We start from the raw sequence: 17,532 nt of genomic DNA, 5'->3' as shown, positions 1-17,532 counted from the left end.
CCTTTCATCGTGCTGACATCGATTAAATGAGTGCCAGTAGCTTAGATGACCATAACAATTCTACAACAATATATTTGCTAGAAAAGAGACTGTATGACTCCAGATGATATTGTTTAAAACACAACTTTAAAGCGAGTTGGGTGATATATTTGTCTTCAAAGAAAGCAAGGAGCCCTCTGTGGGGGAGGTATCTGGCTTTTGAAATGGAGACTGGGCAAGAGAAGTCCGAGGTAGAGAGGCCTGCTGAACTCATTCGAGACCTCAGCTGTGAACGGAAGGGCTTTTCCTGCTGCAGCACATTAGGCCTGGGAGGCTGCAGGAATGCTCCCCGAGAGTGGAACGGAGCCTGGAAAACTTCAAACTGCCTCCTTCCCGTTCGAGCGGGGTGGGGTGGGTCTCTGGTCGTCACGCAGAACGACCCCTCCTTTCAAATGGTCGACAGCTGCAAGTCAACTAGCCCCCGGAGCGGCCGGTGGGTTGGGGGAAGGCAGCATCCATTTGGAAGTGCTAATGGATTCAAGTGTTAAAATGGCCGACCACTAAACTGCTGAAATACGCCGCAGTAAAACCCATGGGCAGTGTTTTAAGTAAACTTGACGCTCTGGGAGGTTGCAGCGCAGCTTTAAGTCATACACAATGAATTTTATGGTCCGTGTTGATACCTTTACTCTTGTACACTCTAGTTCTAACTTTAATAAAAATACACCGAAGTCGCAAGGGAAAGGCCCCCGTTCTTCAGTTCCGAGATTTGAGGCCTCCACATCCAGCTGAGGTGGACCCCCTTTTGTTGTGAACTAACTAATCCAGCACTGTTTTCACAGCTGGTCTGGCTTGGCTTCACCATGCGGAAGGACTCGTGACTTTTTCGCTAATCCATATCAAGGGTCCCTCTGGTGTGATCCAATAGTGATTCAGTTAGCCAACGTTGGACAGATAAGGGGTTGCATTGAATAAACATGGCTCAGCAGTTCAACTGGGCAAGGGAAGGTCTCTATTTAAAATGTACCAAAATACAGAAATAACCCCAAGGTGGTTGTTTATTTCAAGAGGTATCTCTTAGCACAGTCATGAGTAAAGCCTTACTCCCTGGTGGCTGGGTGCAGATCCCCATTGGCTTTTATACAATATACACCGGGGCAAGTGATGCCACAGGCTATTTTCTGTCTGTGTGTGTGGCTCTCTGTCTGTGTGTTGGGCTCTGTGTGTGTGTGTGTTGGGCTGTGTGTGTGTTGGGCTCTGTGTGTGTGTGTGTTGGGCTCTGTGTGTGTTGGGCTCTGTGTGTGTGTGTGTGTTGGGCTGTCTGTGTGTGTGTTGGGCTCTGTGTGTGTGTGTGTTGGGTTCTGTGTGTGTGTGTGTGTGTTGGGCTCTGTGTGTGTTGGGCTCTGTGTGTGTGTTGGGCTCTGTGTTGGGCTCTGTGTGTGTGGCTCTCTGTCTGTGTGTGGCTCTCTGTGTGTGTGGCTCTCTGTCTGTGTGTGTGTGTGGCTCTCTGTCTGTGTGGCTCTCTGTCTGTGTGTGTGTGGCTCTCTGTGTGTGTGGCTCTGTGTGTGTGACTCTGTGGGTAGCTTTTTTGTAGGTGGCTCTATGTGTGGGTGGCTCTCTGTGAGGGTGGCTCTGTGTGTGTGTAGGCGGCTCTGTGTGTGTAGGTGGCTCTGTGTGGGTGGCTGTGTGGGTGACTCTGTGTGGGTGGCTCTATGTATGTGTGGGTGGCTTTGTGTGTGTGGCTCTGTGTGTGGTTGCAAATGCAATAGGTCTCGCATTTGCGAGAGATTAAGCTATTGGCAGTGTAAATGACAATACCATTTATTTATATGTTTTAAAAACAAAAACATAAATAAAAATAATGTCATGAGCAATGCCAATAGCTCTAACTTTAACAACGCCGAGACCATTGCATTGTAAATGCTTGTTATCCCGTGTCACTGAAGTGAGGCCTATAAGCTCACTCATTTTAAAGTTCTGCTGCTGTATGCTTAACTCACATCGGAAAGGTACAATACAGGGATAGTGCAGTACTTTGCAGTGCAAGCATGTTGAATACATGTCCTGAGTGTATGTGTTCCTGAGTGGTACATTACAGGGAGGATATAGTGCTGTGCAGTACAGTACGTTCATGGTAAATGCATCTTCTGAGGAATGAGTACCTGTGAGTGGTACAGTACATGAAGGATACAGTGCTATTCAGTGTGTGTATTTTAAATGCATGTGCTGGCTATGTGTGTGCCTGTGAATGGTACAATACATGGCAGACTATGGGATCCATTGTGGGAAACCCACGCCTGCATGGTGAAGGTTGAGGAGAGGAATAGAGGAATCCCCCAGACAGATTTGTGTATTGCTGCATTCCTGTAAGCTGGGTGGGCACCCACTGTAGAGGGGGAGCTAGGCTTCCCCATCACTTTAATGTGTACTCGTTGATTGAAAGAGAGGTCACAAGGAATGGACCTGGGTACGTTTCAGGAAGGAGAGGGGGATGATAAGAGAATCATAAAGAGTAGGGCAGGGGCCCTGGGTTAACCTTTTGATTGGTACACATATTTCCGTGGCTGACAGCCAGGTGTGAACCCTAGGCACTCCTATAGCCTGTATTGTGAGTATCAGATCTCTCCTGCTGTGACAGGCTGCTTTCAAGAAGAAGAGAGGGCAGAGGAGTGGGCACATTTGGGGTTTGCAAATGGACTATAAAAAGATGAGCTTCAGACCTGAACAATTGTCATCTGCCAAGCATCCAGAAGGATTGTGTGAGGTGTGTAAGACTCCTGCCTGTGACCAGGACTCGGGTCAAGGCCTGCTAGTCTCCCTGCTGAGTCAGGGGCCATCAACCAGGGAATTGAAGACCACCCCATACATTAACCTTGAGCACCATTGCCTGCCTGCTTGCCAAGAGCAGTGTAACCTGTGAAGAAGAGGAGAGCATTGCAGGGAGTGAGGTCCAGTGGGGAATCCTGTTGATGGGATTCCTGTCCCTAGGTGTGATGAAGCGGCAGCTGCACCTATCGGATTGTTGCCCGTGTATTGAACGAAGTTAGCAATCCCCGCATGCCAAGGGAGGGCTGTTAAAGCGAGCTGTGGTGAACAGTGTGTCAATTGGATCAAAGCCTGTGTGCAGCTACGGATCGGCAACCCCATATACCAGTAGAGACTTCCGCAACGTAAACTTTATGAATGCTGTGCCATCAGCCCAGAGCCCTTGTCCAGCTAAGAATTGGCAATCCCGTATGCTAGGAGGGGACGCCGCATGTGAACTTTACTGATGCTGTGCTGATCGGGCCGAAGCCTTGTGCAGTTAAGGATCAACAACCCTGCATTCCAGGAAGGGCTGTGGAGCGGACACCTGTTGTGCCAAGCACGTCAGTGCCCCTGCACAGTAGGTATGCAGCAACCTGGTATGCCAGAGGGTGTACCGCAACTAGCCAGAAGTGTGCGCTGACCAAGAGCATCGTCTGAGGAGTGAGGCCGCTGTGGGAACCCCCAAAGCATCTACCCATGGATGAGGGATTAGCCCTTGGAATTTCTCCCTGTCGTGGTAGAGACCAAAATACTTACCTGCACCTAGGAGACGCTAGGAACCTCCAGTTGCTCCTGGAGCGTGACCACGTCTGAGGAGAACGGTGATCAGAAAGTGCAGCCTACCTGGGCCACGTGCAGTGAACTCCCAAGTTCAGCTGCTGCTGTGGTGACACCGGTAGAGGGGGCACACTCAGAAACTCCAGAACCTCTGGCCCGAATGCAGTCTTACTTGCACCTGCAGGTACAGTCGGCCCTGAGGGAACTTGCTGGCTAGATAACCTGCCAGCGCTGGAACACTTCATTTTCAGAACAAAGTCAGAATGGACTCTTGAGACTAGGAATACTAGTGGTACATACCCTGGATGTTGCCATTAGTGAATGGGGAATACCCACTTTAACTAAGAGCGAGGAAAGGAGTGGAACTGCCTGAAGACACACTAGAGCCCTGACCTCAGGGGGACTGTGTAGTTGTTTGTGAGTGTCACAATATCCTTTGTGTTAGTTGTAAAATAAAATACTTCTTTTATCACAAAAGTAATTGGCTGTACAATAATGTATTGCTACTACTGCACGCATGTTGAGTTGTGAGCCTGTTATCACCCACCTGTATTCATCCCCCCACCCCTCTAAATAGCCTTAGACTGCTCTGACCACACTAATACTGAGACTCGAGACCTGAAGGAGTGCTTATCCCAGTTGCTTAGGATCCATAGTATGTTGAGCCCCAGGACATCAGGAGTAAAAGGCTTCAACACCCATGGTTGGGCACAGTAGCTCCTGCTTGACCTGTGGCCCTTTGAACGGGGTACTGACACCTGCTTAAGTAATGCCCTTCCCCACCCTTAATCTATCAGTATACCTTTTAGTGACCAAAATCCCCAAACATCTCTCTCCTATTTAAGAAACCCTATGGGGCAACATTCTTTAGCCAAACATCCTGTCAAATCACCATGATGATCTCATAACTCTCCCAGCCCTCACCCATTTCCCTCCCTCAAGCTGATTTGTTCTTTCTGTACCAAGACCAACCGTAACTGCAACCTATCCTAAAAACCAATAACTTGTCACCCAGAAAAACCTTCCCAGCTGAGTTTTATGATTGTTACTTGTAACCACAGATATCTCACCGTTGGAATATGCAAAGTATCCAGACTGGATCCAGAAAATGTTTCTGAATAGTCTGGAGCTAGCTTCTACTTTTTTTCTTATCCGTTGATGGGCCTTTTTCCCAGATTTTTCCAATGTGCAAGGGAGCAATTTTCCTCCTAAAAGTAAAGGGTTTAAACCTTTCAGGGACAGTTGCAAGCACATCTGTAAATTGTGCTTCTAGGACAAAGTGTGCTTTTAGAGTCGGGGTTCGGGGTACGACTCCAAGCTGTGTTGCTAGTGTTCTCTGATGAATCCGAAGACAAGTTGTGACTGCGAAGCCAAACTGTACGTCGATGAACATCGCAGGAAGTCACATAAGGCCCTTTCCTGCTCAAAGCTGAGGACAAGGTGCATCCCAATCCTCTCAGGGGTGGTCCTCATTAGTTAGGTATTGGCAGAGATTGGGCTTCTGGTGGTACCGGGTGTGGGTCAAGGGTTTTAATGACCTCTTCAATGTTTCGTCATGTGTGGGGCAGTTGGAAGCTTTGCCAGCAGTTATATGTCTGAGTTTTTGGGCTTAGTAGGTTTGTTATTTAGATTGGAAGTGGTTGTATTATCTTAGTAATAGGATTGGTTTTAGCATTATGCAGGAAACAGGTAGGGTAGTGTTGCATGAGGAGGGGAGGAAGGATCTACTTTAGCAAGGGGTTCTAGAGAAGACATGAATTGGTATGAGGACCAGAAGGGGGTCAGCTAACGGTGTGGCTCCAGCAGTGTTCTTTAGTTCACCACTGTGACAGAGGTTTAGGATTAGAGGTATGACCAGGGGAAGGAGTAGGGTAATAGGTGTTGTCAGGAGCTCAGTGGTAGGTGTGAGGGGGGCAGGCAAGCAGAGTTGGTAGAGGGGCAAGAGGCTTACCTGGACAGGCCATTATGTCAGGTGAGCCAGTTTTGGCTTGCGTTGTGGCAAAATGTCCCAATCTGCAGTGCAGTCTGTTGATGAGGTGGGAGAAGGAGGGTGCAAGGGTGGTGTCACAGGTGCTGCTGGCAAAGATGGGGACAGCTACCTTTCTCTGCGCAGCGCAGCGGTTCTTGATGGGCAGTTTCCAATGGGCTCCCTTTGCACGTCGACGACGCTCTCTGTGATCCTTCCCGCACGCAGCGGGCAGGGGCAGCCCGGAGTGAGAGCTGACCCTGCAGGAGACCTTGGAGGCCGCCGTACGCCCTGGAAGCTACCCATGAGCGTAGATTGAGGTGTTAGTCCTAGTGCTGGAGGATCGAGGCTATGCCCTGCCCGCAGCCGTGACCTGTGCCGCACTGGCCCTGGCTGATGCTGGCATCGAGATGGACATGGACGGCACAGATGTGCTTCGGAGACCGCCTGCCCCACCCCCTCCCCTCCTCCCTTGTTGACTGTCTGGCTCATTTCCCCTTCTTGTTCCTCCTCCGTTGGGTCGGCTCCCTGATTTTCTTAAAACTCGGCCCTAACTTTTGGACTGGATCTAGTGAGCCCCTGCCATTTTGGGACCGTCTCCTGTTGTTGCTCTTGTCCTTGGTCTGCCATCTTGTGAACTGGTCTGTCCCTCCGTCCCGCTGGTCTCCAGCTGGGTGACCTATCAATCGTCCTCCTTCTCCAGGCATCTGTTCCCTGTTTGTGACTATTGTTTGTACTTATGGTCCAGTCTCCGTTTTCTCTCTCTTTCCTGTCCCTATCTGCTTTTCTTACTTGTTTCTCGCTGATACTCTTGTTAATGCCATGCCCTTTACATTTATTTGTAACATATAATTGTCCAACCCTAATCGCTTTTGAAATACGACAGGGAACGACAGTGGCAGTGTCTCCCGACCCCGCTTGGCGCCAGGTAACATTTTGAGAGTGGAACATTCTGAATAGCATTGTGGATCATGTTGTAAACTCAGTCACTTTTTAGAATTGATTACAATTTTTAAATATCACTTTTGCCGTGTAAAATTGATAACGAATTTTAAACCACCCACGCTGTGCTGATATTGAAATTGACTACTATTTTTAATCACTCACTCACCGCGCACCTACGATCTTCCCCGGAGCTGCAAGGGGCATTGGGGCTAACATTCGAAGTCTGTGCTCGGTGTTTCAGCCTGCCCGCCCCGGTCCGACTCGGTATCCAATACCGTTGAGCGGAGGGCGGGACAGGTAAGAGCCAGACACGCCCAGACACCCCGAGACAGTTGAGCGGTTAGCGCTCTAGCCTCACATCTGAAAGGGCTATTTAGCCACTCGTCGGCGCAAGCGCGCAGCGGTTGCGCGCAGAGGGGCGCCTAAGTCAGCTCCTAAGACGAGCCAAAGACTAGCCCTTCTGCGCCCGTCCGCGACAGGACGGGGCCAGGGGCCAGGGACTATGGCAATATCCACCGATGCCCTAGGAACTGCTCCTAGCACCCAGTGAACCTATACATCTCAGGTACTTTTTGGTATACAGGACAGTCTCCCGAGGGGTTGTAGCAAGAGGGTGGATGTCAGTTTGGAAGGCCCGTTCTCCTGCAACAATTGTAAAGCCCAGTTCCATACATTACTTGAGGACAGGACCCCTACTGGCAGCCAGTCACAGATGCAACCATTCGATAGGGAGCCGATAGATTGTAACACCGCCCCCCAAATTCACAGGGTGTATGCTGACACATCTCTAGGGAGCAAGAATCTGCTCTGTAACATCAGATATCTATCTAAACATTCCACAGAGTTATGGGACCTTATCTCTTCTGAAGAACCCGATATATACTTCCTGACAGAAACATGGCTAAAGCCCCACTCGGTACCTGCTATAACCTTAGGAATCCCAGCTGGGTATAAAATAGTTAGGTTAGACCGGCCTATTAAGACAGGAGGGGGAATAGCAATTGTTCATAAGCAGGAAATAGACATCTCTGTGATTGAAGGACAATGTACCCCCGAGCTAGAACTTCTGATTTTTAAAATCAAAACTATGCCCAAAGGGAGCAGGAAAGGAGCTCTGGTATATCGCCCCCCTGGTCCATGTACCAATTTCTCCATTTCACTTGTAGAAGCATTAGCTCCTCATGTACATGAAAATAGTGACTTTCTGCTTCTAGGTGACTTTAATGTCCATAGTGAACAAGCAGAATGCAATGAGGCACAATCCCTATTAACGGATCTGTCCCTACTGGGACTGAAACAAGCGAATAGTGGCCCTACACATCAGGCAGGACACACCCTGGACTTTGTCCTGTCTAACTACCCTCTAATTAAATGTCTGCCTCCATCTCAAGTAGAGTGGACTGATCATTTCATTATTGAATTTTATACTCCCCCCTTCAACCTGTCGGATTACCTTACCTAGTAAAAGGAGACAATGGCACAAAATGACTCGGCAGTCTTTTAAAGACAGATATGTAGAATCCACCCTGATCCCTACTGAGAACATTGAGACTGCTCTGGTTATATTTGAAGGGGCGATTGCTGCAGCAGTAAATGACATCGCACCGCTAAAACAATTTAAGTCTCGCCCAGCACATAAACAAGAAGTCTGGTTCTCAGAGCATCTAAGATCGCTAAAACAAGCAGCTAGAAAACTTGCAAAGAAATGTAGAGCATCCCATTTGGCTGAGGACAAAAACTTTTATTGGAACTCCCTCACCACATATCACAAAGCCATTCGCACTGCACGGAAAAATCACATTGCATCCCAGCTCATGGCTGTGGGAAACACTCCAAGAGTACTATATCAAATCTGCAATCTTTCGTGAAACCCATGGCTTGTGAGAGTTCTGAGCTGGCGTCACAACAACTTTGCGACGAGATCTCGCTATTTTTTACCAAAAAAATAGATAGAATATATGATAAAATAATTAGCGCAATTCTGCAAATGTAGATCTGGGATGGCCTCCCTAACATCAGGATCTTCAAAGAGGTTCTCCTGTTTTGATGACAGTGAGCAGCCTAAAATGCAGTCAGTGGGGCAGGTGTGGGCGATGTGGTAGAGGACAAGGATAAGGAAGCAGACCGTGACTGGGATGCAAAATGTAACTGAGGATATGGTTCATGGCTGCTTCTAATTTAGCCACTTTGCTCTTGCCAGTTGTGCCAAAAAAGCAGGAATGTGAATTTGGGCTTATAAACCACTTGTCTTGGCCGGACGGTGATTATGTCAAACCGCTGAGGAAACAGACGTGATGTATGCACCTTTCTATGATGCCGTGGAGCTGATTACGAGATGTGGGGCAGTTGTTGAGTTAATTAAGCAGGACATCAAGCTGGCTATTAGGCCCCCAGATGATTTTTTGTTGTTGCAGTTTGAAGGTAACATTTTGTTAATAGGATGGCACTAAGGGCTGTTCAGTGTCTTGTTTGCGGTTTGAGATGTTTACCTATTTTTGCAGTTGGTGTTTTCACAAAAAACAGGTTTTATTCAAGTGACTCCCTGACTTTTAGTTTGTCGGGCATGCAGGCTCTACAAGTTGTAATGATGCCCTACTAGCTTTGATGCAGTCATTGGGGGTGATTCTGGTGCTGGAGCAAACCTACAGGTCCAGCTATGATGGTGACTTTTATTTGAATAAAATTAGACTTGGTTTGTATGTAAGTGAGGCTACCGCAGGATAAAGTCATAAAGGTATTGGAACTTCAAGAAGACGCAGCCAGAGCCAAGCAGTTAGAATTATGAATATTTCAAGAGTTACTAGGCCTTTGAATTTTGTTTGTAGACTAGCCAATGTGGTAAGGGCATTTTGCAGGAGGCTGATGTGTTCCGTGTCTGGTTCGAGTTTTGATGCCATGCTACCCCATCAGAGTTTATCTGAATGATGGGTTGCTTGCGGACCTGAGAGTTTGGATAACTGGAAAGGATTTATTGGAGTGACTATGTGGTTGCTGCAGCCTGAGCGGTTGCAGAAAGTTACAATATTTTTGACAATACAGTTCCAAAACATTTTGGTCTGTTTTGGGATGGGAGGTAATGTGAGGAGGCTTGGCCAGAGAATTGGTTGGGAAAAATGTTGACCATTGCGTTCCTTAAAAGAAATTCCACTGTTTGTAGCACTTTTGCTTAGGGGCAAAGAGCTGGGTAGCAGGTGAATGGCTTTAAGAATGACAAACAAAAAATGTAAAAGTGAGAGATAAAGCTAATATGTATTTTGCTAGGTTGTTTAAAGTATAACTGGGTTTTGAGTTAGGCATTCCCAGGAACAGGATATCATATTGTGGTTGCATTACTGTAGGGAAATGCCTTTTTTTGTAAGGTCAACCCCAAGTTTTTTGACTGATGCGGCTAGTTTTTCAACTCTGACCCTAAAATGTATCTCGAATTGGCCCAACGGAGATGACTAACTTCCTGTAAGTCCCTAGTATATGGTACCCTGGTACCTAGGGTATGTAAGTTACCGGGGCACCTCAGGGCTTGCAGCACTGGTTGTGCCACCCTGGAGGTTATACAGGACTCCCAGTCTGCCACTGCAGACTGGTCGAGCAGGCATGAACTGCTTGCCCAACTTTGTCATTGGAAGCAAAGGCAGAGCCACCACATACATCTACGTAAGTCACCCCTCTGGCAGGTCTATCGAGTCTTATGGCAGGGTGTAACATATGACACAGCCAGGACATGTAGTTTACATGCCCTGACCGTACAAGTCTCAGCACAACATTCTGTGATTCTAATCTCCCCATGCCTACCAAAAAAAAAGTGGGTCCTTGTGTAAAGTAACTGGTGCTCATGTAAAGCACTCCAATAATTTCAGGTCAAGTTTGCGCTATATAAAACTTTAAAAAAAGAATAAAACACGCAAAACTGCAGATTTTTTACTATGGAAAGACTTTGTCGCCTAATTAGTGAGTACAGGGTTGCCCGCTGACCCCTCAGCAGTGCTAACTCCAGAAGGGTACGAACCAAAGTAGGCACTCCATGTTATCAAACAACTTGTTACATTAATCCTGACTTGTATTTCAATCCAAAATAAATGTAACTTGTTGCAGTGTGCAGCTTTAGCTTTTTAAAACTCCTGTTCCTTCCCAGGCACACATGGAGCCTGCTCCACGAGCCAGCTTACTACCCTTTTATAGAGATATGCCAACGACTCTCAGTAAGGAGAACAATGAGGGATTGCAGGCCAGGGAGGTGTCACCTCCCTCCTGCATGAAGCCACTTGGGATGTTGACCCCAAAAGGCAGGCTTCAGAGGTGAAGCCACCTTCGAAAGGCAGATGTGTAAAACCATGGGGAGGGTTGCCCCATTGTTGAGATAGAAAGGCTGTTGCCGTAAGCAGAGAGGGGAAACCAATTGCCAGACCGGTTGCTCCAGGAGCGGGTAGTCCTGAGATAGCCATGCCCTGGAGGTGGGCTAGGGAGGACTGAACTCCGAGAGAGGGGTCTCACCATCTTGGGAGTGGGCAGAATGGTGCATCCTGGGATAGCCAGATGCTACACTCCATAGGAAGTGGTCACCAGGTGGGAGGGAACATGGTAGCCCATTGGCTACCAACCACATCCTGCCCTGAGGGCACTTTCCAAGCATAAAAGAGCATCCCTGGCACCCAGACCTCAGATCTCGACCGACTTGAAAGAAGGACTGCCCTGCTGCACCGAAGGTCCAGCAAAAAGAGGCTGCACCGAGAAGTACTACACCTGCTGCTTCTGGTGGCTAGTGAAGAGGGGGACTGTGCATACCATGTCCTGCTTTCCAGGACCCAGTCAATCAAGAGAACTGCAAGGGCCAGCTGACTGCCCCCTTTTTCACAGCACAGGGACACAACAGCTGAACGAGCCTTCTGGGGCAAGTCGGTAGCCCAAAGTATTCAAGCCGCGACCACCACCGTTGTACAGGACGGAGGACCAAAACCCGACGCACAGAGTTGAACTCCAGTTCGCTGAGCCTGGGAGTGCTGTCGGAGAGTTACTGGGACCCTCAGAAGGAAAGTTATTGACCCATGAAGGATTAGCCTGTGACCGCTACAACAGGTGACTGGTAGTCAAGTGCGGCTGCACTTTGGCCAGACCAGAGAGGACTTTATAGTACGCTGACCCTGCAACCAGGAGCCCCTCACTATCTTTGTGGACTGAGGAATCCCAGCGAGAAGAGCCCCGTCGACCTCATGCATCTACAGCATTCTCAGAGCATCTTCAGCAGTCCTCATTCCTTGCATCAGGACCACTCCATAGGAATCCATTGGAATGCAGAAAGAAATGTCTGGAACTGCTTCTTCTTTGGAGGTAACTGTTCTTGAGGACCATGCTAGCCCCCTTACTTTCTCTCTGCTGGAGTTGCCTGCCTCAAGTATTTCTAACTGACTGCATGGACACTTTAATATATATATATATATTTTGATTGCCCTTTATTATAATTACAGCATTTTGCACGAGAGCAGCAGTTTACTAATCACAAACTCCCGAGTGTTACAACTCAACATCGTTTGATTACATTTTGTCTGAAAGGCATTATATATTAAGCACGTCTGTGGTGGTTCTCTTTTACAGTAAGGATCAAAATACAGAGCAGTATCACTGATGAGTATATGCGTGCCAAATACTGTATCTAAATAACCTTCTTACAGATTTTGCTGATTAAAACTATTTTAGTTGTATCATGTGAACACTAGCATTTCAGTCAGCATACAGGTGCTGCTCTCTATATAAGACCTCCAATGAGAGTTGTAGTAGCTAAAACACTAAAAACAATTACGTAAAGTAAACATTAATAATAATAAAGAAGCAGTCCTGAGGGCCCAGTCGTCAATCTGCTGTATAGTGTCTCATAGAGGTCTTTATACACGATGGGGTGTCATTCCATATTTTCTGATGGGCGGGGGTGCACTAAGGAGTATATCTCTAGGTTAGCCCCGTTGAGCTATCTAACTTGTTAATTGGAGAAAACATGGCAAAATGAAAAATACGGCTCATCCAGCTCGAATCCCTGCCCTTCCAGGGGAGGGTAATCTCTGTATTTGATATTGAAATTCCTGCCTCTGTCACATTCTACTGTATGTCTTCACTGCCCTCTGAGTCAGCCCCAGGGCCTCCCTTAGCCTCCTCCATTTGTGGGATCTGGTCACCAGTATCCCCTCCAGGATCCTCCCCTCGATGTACAGCATGGACACTTTTTTTCTAAAACTTTTTTTGAGCAAATACTAATGCCATATTACACTTTTGGCAACATAGTAACATCCTTCAGTACATTCGAAACTTCGGCTTTCCCATGAATCAGTTTCCAACCCACACGCTAAATTGCCTTTCAGGGGGTCGGGAACAGTGCAACATCTATTTTTCTCCACCATCTGCTATAGTTAATTAATATGCCCATCGTGCATCTATGCCCTCAGAGATATGAGATGTGGTCTACATCGTGCTGTCGCCTACCCCCTACAAAACAGGACAACTCCCCCCCACTCCTCCTGCTAGGCATGCCATGGCAGAAGTTGGTGTCCTCTTATAGGGTGTGAAACTCTAATAGCATGGGTCGATGAGTGGGCTTGGCTCATGTACTCTTTCGTTACCCTGGCTACTTCACTAATGCTTGCTAAAGGGTTATTACTGTCTTGCGTGTCGGGGTCATGAAATAATTTGAGCCTTGACTCAGGACCTTATGGCGTCTCTGGCATTTCCTCATCTGAGTTGGTTTCTGGGTGTCTCAGGATTGTCACCAGTGCTTCCCATGCCCTAGCTGCTTCCAAGGATCCCAACCCTCTTCTGGTTTCTCTTTCCCGCACTGCCCACTCGTAGTCTGCCCAGCGCATGAACTCTCTCTTCCACCTGTCTGCTTTTGGGTCCCCTTGGGACTTCCAGTGTCTAGTAATCTCTCTCTTGGCCAATAAGAGTGCAATGTCTTGAAATGTACTTGTTAATTTGGTTTTGGAATTCTGATTAAACCAATGCAAAAGACAGTTACCTTGTGTTCCGGTCACTTCTCTCCCCGTCACCTCTGTCAGTACGGTTGCCCCCACCCTCCAGAAGCTCTCCAACTTAGGGCAGTTCCAGAACATGTGTAAAAATTCGACCACAACCTCTCCTCAGCGGTGACGTGCAGCCGTTCATGTCTCAAAATATCTATCATTGTTCGTGTGAGGTATGCTTTGTGGAGTACATTAAAATGTATTAATTGAAACCTGACATTTCTAGCGATCTTAGTTGCACGTTCAACTAGGCCATCCCATGTTTTCTCTTCAAAGGTACCCCCCTATTCTCCTTCCATCGAAGTCATAGGTGATTGAGTGCTGGCAACGTTTCATTCCAGAGGTGACGGTATAAACAGGTGACTGCTTTGAATGTCCCAGAGGTGGTTACTACATATTGGCACCCTCCTGAAGTTGGCGGTTCAGAAAGACCCCCCTCCTCAATGCTTGCTTACCGCCACCGTGAGAGCACTGTGTTGCAGGAAATGTTGATATTACACGTCATATCATTCCCGAAATTCTTCAAATGGTAATAGGGACCCATCCTCATATAGAATGCTGACAGTGGTCACTTCTGCTGTTACCCATGCCTCTAATCCTCGCCAGTCTCCCCTGTGTGACAGCTCATTCGCAGGGTAAGTGGTATGTCTGGTGTGTATGGATGTTTAGTTTTGGACCTCTGTAAGCTTCTACCCCAGCATTTGCGAATTACTTTTATTTCAGTGGTGTCATCTCTGGGTGGGCAGGCGCAGCACCATGCAGGATAATAAGCTTAGGCTTGACACTGCGGTGTTTAAGTGATCTATTCTCCGCACCGCACCAGCTACCCACTTCGTGATCCATTGTATCTGAGCGGCTCGGTAGTAGAATTCAAAATCCGGGAGTGCCAGCCCCCGCCACCTTTGGTCTTGAGAGGGTATCTAATGCCACTCTGTGTCTTCCAGCCCCCCAGATGAATAATGATGTCACAAACGATTGCAAGTGGTGGAACGTCCCTGCCGGGATCCAGACTGGCAGTACCCCAAATAGGTATAGCAACCACAGTAGGTTCACAATTTACAGGAGCGCCACTCTTCTCATCACTGACAAAGGCAGGGTCGCCCAAAAGTCCAAACTCAATTTCACTCCCCTAATAGCTTTGCCTATGTTATCTTCTAAGAGGTCCGCCTGGTCGTGCTAGACATTAACCCCCAGTTAGGGAAGGCTTCTGTTTTCCCTTAGCACTTCATCCATGTCCAGCGGCCTCTCATGTCTCGCCTTAGTGGGGAATAGGCAAGATTTCCGCCAGTTAAGCAGGCGGCCCGACACCCTCCCAAGAGTTACAAGTAGTAATCTATAAAAACGAACTTCATCTCACTTTTGTAAAGAATACAGACCACTTAATCTTTGAATACCTTGGCGCCGAACTCACTGTGCAGGGGTCTTCCCCAATTCGACTACATAACATCTACCACCCGTGTGGAGATCCTCTTCTCTTCGTGGAGGAATTATCCGACCTTACACAATCCTCAATTTCTAATTCAAAAAACCCCTTCTTAGGAGATTTTAACATCCACTAGAACAATGCTGATGATCCCACAGTCATCCACCTTATTAATCTTCTTGAGATAAACAAGCATACTCAACTATGTCACACTCCTACCCATAACAAAGGGGCCACTCTTGACGCCATCATTTCCAACAATGACTTGGCCTCCCTTTCCAACATCTTCCCCATCGACTGGTCTGACCATCACCTCATTTTGTTTAAGATCGCAACTACTCAGCTACTCTCCGCCCTCACCCCGCCCCCACCACCAATAAAAAATTCAAACCCATGAAATGGATCAGAAATCTTAATCATATCCCCCCTGGTGAACTTGAATCTTAACTCCAAGCAGAACTTCTTCTCACCCTCTCTCCCAAAATGCCAATGCGCTCACAGACGCTTTCACTAAGACCGTCAATGATGTCTTGGACCAATTAGCCCCTCCCAAACTAGAAAAACAAATAAATATTCCATCCAAATCTTGGTTCAACTCTGATCTTAATAACCAAAGACGCTCACTTAGATTGACGGAAAGAATTTGGAGACAACACCCTCCTCCCTCCCATCTTGCCCACCTCCGAGCAGCGAGATCTACTTACAAGAAACACATTTTCAATGAAAAGGCAACCTTCTTCCAAGCACAACTATCGCAGCTGAGGAAGGGTAGGCGGAGATGTAAGGGGTGTGCTGCTGTGCACCAGTCCTTGGCACGGCTCCTTTCTCCTTGATTTCGGCAGCTTCTGCTCCACGGCTCCGAGACGGGATCCCCGGGGCCGGCCGCAGCCCCTTTCGCCTTGAATTCAGCGCCCGGGCTTCGGAGCGCACTGCAGAGCCGCGGACACACCGCTTCCTTTGCCTGGATTTGAGCCCCGCAAGCTCGCCGGCTCCTTCAATGCACCACACGCACGCGAATCTGTTCCTAAGACAGAGCGCCAGTGCGGTCCAGCCAGGGCGGCACACACACCGCTCCTTTCTCCCGGTGTGAGCTGCTCGGGCTGCGCAGTGCGGCTGAGCGCTAGACACAGTTCTCCCCCTACCTCTGGAGCCACGCTAGGACACCCGACCCTACTACCTGCAGCTGCTTGGGAGTGCTGCTGACGGCCGGGCTTGGCTCCGCTGTGCTTCCTGTTCTCCCCGTGATTTGCGAGCCGGGCTTAGCTCCGCTCTGGGTCTGGCCCGGCTTGGCTCCGCTGGGCCGCTTGTTAAACTACAAACCCCAGCAGCCCCAGCGCGGCAAGGACGCCGCTGACGACGAACACAAGGCGCAAGGAGGCGCTTAAAGGCTTCACTGGTCCCTCGTCCCGCGGGACGCGCACGGGCGCGCCCGGGAGAAGCCCGGGACAAAAGGCGGGCCCTCTGTGGCCCTCAGAGGCCTGAGGAGACTGGACTGGGCCAGGGTCTTTACATCGCCTCTTTTGGACCTCTAACGTGCTACGAGCACGTAAGACTTTTTATTCATTACTGTTTTGTTTCTTTGTGAGTGTTTAGACTCTAGGGTACTTGTGTGGAAGTTTTATATCACCACTGCTCATAATGTCTAAATCCAAAACTGATAAGGTGATGGTGGGCCCTGCTTCTCTGGATATTTTCCTGGTTAGGAAAGTAAATCAGATTAACAATGATAGACGTGCATCTCTGGGGAAGGGCACTATGACAGGGGAATTATCAGAAAAATCCCCTATTAGTCTGACCCAAGACAGCGAAAGTAACACGAGCGATGTCATTTATATTGACCCTCCAGCGCCCATCTTAGTGAGTGCCGAGGTTCATTCTGATTCACGTGCGCTGTCAAGCTTAGATACCGGTGTGTTGAATGAGACCCAACCTGAAACCAGGCCCCTGAGAACTTGTAGAACAGTATCTCAAAAGGAGACTGGGAAACATAATAACTCTAAGTCTAAAAAAAAAGGATGGTAAGGCAATCAATAGTCCTGCTATAATAACCCCCTTTGTATTCACGGGTACTAATGGTAACGGTAATGTTAATGGTGTAAATTTAAACCCTGATTTGCTTGCTTCACTTATAAAAAACCTAGAAGTTTCTTTAACAGCAAAAATAGAGGAGCTTATTAAACCATTAACCAACAAGATAGATAACCTAGTCAAGGAAGTGACAAGGCTGGGTGGTCTGTTATTGTCACAGAAGATTGTAACATCTAGTGGAAATGTACACTCTGGGGGGAAAGGGAGAGAAACTGTTGAAGTTCATGACACACGGAATAAGGGGAGGGGGAATATTGTTGCTGCAGTTGCCACAGGGTCTGAAACACCTAATCGATCGGATATCCCTGTGGCAACTGCCTCGCAGCCACAATCGTCTACAAACCCCCAAAGCAGTAGAGCTCCTAGACCCCCGAGGTATAACCGCTATTTAAATTTACCACCAGACTGTGCTCCGTTTGTGGCAGTACTGACTAATGTGCCCACTTGTGGCACCTATCCCGCATCTCCTTTTGATGAATCCCACACTTCTCTGAAAAATAAGGCAGTGGCATGGCTTAACAAAAATTGTGGTTTTCCCATCTCATATT

Source organism: Lissotriton vulgaris, chromosome 6, assembly GCF_964263255.1.
Source record: "Lissotriton vulgaris chromosome 6, aLisVul1.2, whole genome shotgun sequence".
Taxonomy (NCBI): domain Eukaryota; kingdom Metazoa; phylum Chordata; class Amphibia; order Caudata; family Salamandridae; genus Lissotriton; species Lissotriton vulgaris.
The sequence above is the reverse complement of the archived record's forward strand: the minus strand, read 5'-3'. Positions refer to the sequence as shown.